This window comes from Citrus sinensis, chromosome 1 (genome assembly GCF_022201045.2).
Source record: "Citrus sinensis cultivar Valencia sweet orange chromosome 1, DVS_A1.0, whole genome shotgun sequence".
In the NCBI taxonomy this organism is placed as follows: domain Eukaryota; kingdom Viridiplantae; phylum Streptophyta; class Magnoliopsida; order Sapindales; family Rutaceae; genus Citrus; species Citrus sinensis.
The window spans coordinates 21,607,823-21,610,235 of record NC_068556.1 but is presented as its reverse complement, the minus strand read 5'-3'; positions in this window follow the sequence as shown (position 1 = coordinate 21,610,235).

The window sequence follows — 2,413 nt, the reverse complement described above, 5'->3', positions numbered from 1 at the left end:
AACATTTTAAAATCATTTATTTAATTATGACCATATAGAAAAGACGTTTTAGGTTTCCTAATTAATAGAACATTTGAAAATGGGTCGGTCCCAACTAATTTACAGTTAGCTTGATTGAATCAGTGCATTTTAATGCTTGGATTCTACTTTGATCTGCCAAATCTTTTTTCATCATCTCGCCAAATTTATCTTTTGCGCAATTTGCATGGCTCGCGATCATTAGATTGTATGTCACCGAAGCTTTTCTTGTAAAAAATAATTAAAAGAGTTAATGATCATTTTTTTTTTTTGAAATTGGTTTTAATATATAATTTGAAATTTATTACAAATTTAGATATACTCAGAGGTTTATTACTCAAAATTCGATTCTTGCAAATATCTGAGGAGAAATCTATTTTAAATACTCGATGGAACTCGATTGTAACATCAGCAAATTTGATGATACAAGCTCATTACTTGGCCAAAGCTTGGCAAAGTGATATATATTTAGGCATTTTATAAATCAAATGCAACAACGCAGCTTTTCTCATTAATCATTTGCCGATTCATTTCAAGATAATAATTTGATCCCCAACGTCTCATTTGTTAATCAGTATCGAGGAAACGTAGTGGAGTAGTAGGGTATCACGTGAGAGAGAAGCGAGGACGCGCGGGATAATTAGGTTTCCCAAAACACGCGTTTAATAATTAACGATATATTATTAATCTTTCATTTAATTATTTAGTAATACAGTGATCGATTTGCGAACAAAAAGATTAAATTAGCATTACATAGTGACCATGTTAATGAAATTGCCGGCAAATGCAACATGATGATATTTCTGGCATTCGATAAATGGAGGTTTCCTTAGGTTCATCGAAGTGCATCGAAGTGAGTAGCCTGCATGCAGCAAGAAACCTTGAAATCTCTAGAAATTAACATAGAGCTGTTCGAGGTTTTCAAAAAGGAGCGTACGTAATAGTAGGAAAAAAAATAATTATCATAGGATAGGACCACCTTGAATTGAGATTAGAGAAAGTTCACTTTAATTTGGAGCTTAATTAAAGGTCAAGGTTGATGAACGACCAATATGCACCGATACAAGTAAATTGTAAGTGCTTGTTTGGTATATGATTTATTTAATGATTATAAGTACTTATTTAATTCTACAAGTTCTTATCATAATTTTTGTTGTTTGGTTAGTTTTTTAGTGGAACTTTTAAAGTTTAAATAAATCATCTCAACTCTACAAAGCAAAAATTTAAATTTTGGGCTTTTAAAAGTAGAGATTGAAAGCTATTTTAAAATGTTAAAATATTTAAAATATCTTTTATTTATTTGACAATCTTATTTTATTCTTTTTATAGCATAATTTCAAAAAATTTGACTATTAAAGTGATTTTATAATTTTTTAATAAAAGTTCTCTTTGATAACTTTGTTCAAGTAAAAGCTCTATTTGTAAAACCTTATTAAAAAAAAACTCTACTTAAATAAATCCTACTTAAGATGCTATACCAAGCGAAACCTAAGGATGGCGACAATTATTAATTATGGAAATGAATATATATTTGTATGTTTGTGTGTACATATACTTCAAGGCATAATAACAAGATTTGGTTTATGTCTCTCTCCATATTTCTTTGTCATTTGATGATCTTTATTTTAGGCACGAGTCCCACCTAATATCATCATGGTGATTTTTTTTGGGGGTGGGGGGAGGGAGGTTTTAGAAGAAAAAGATAATTTAATTGTATTTCACAGCCACAAAAACCTTAAACTATGACCATTCTAAATGGAAAAAAAAAATTGATGATCATTGACGGTTAGATATATGATGATGGTTAAAAAAAATAATAGTCACTGTAGGTTTTAAATTTTATAATCATTACTCAAAAAAGGGTCATCAAATATTTTTAATAAACATTATTATAAAGAACTATAATCTTTTCCGGGTTGTTGGTTTTTCATTTTTGTAATAATATTCATAGATAAATTATCTTGTGAGCTGTATGAATCATGTTAATTATAACAAGTAAAATATATTGTTACCTGATGTTGTAAATCTCTTATCTTCTTTCTTTAAATTCTCATCATATCTAAACATCACAGTTAATCATATGAAATACACATACAATTAACATCCACTAGACAATAATGTGTTCAACAAGAGTATCAAAGATTTATTTTCTCATTCAAGAGTACATTATACTCTATTGGCCAAAATATTATCATCAATAGATGGTTTGAATAATTAGATAAGTAATCTAATAAGTTATGAATCCAATCGATGAACGACATATCGATCACATGGATTATAACTTGATATGAAAAACATACATCCCTCATACATACGTGTGTGTGTTTGTGTGTTGTGTGTGTATGTATGTACTATAAAAGTCATTTCATATGTCACAAGAAATTCAAATTTTTTA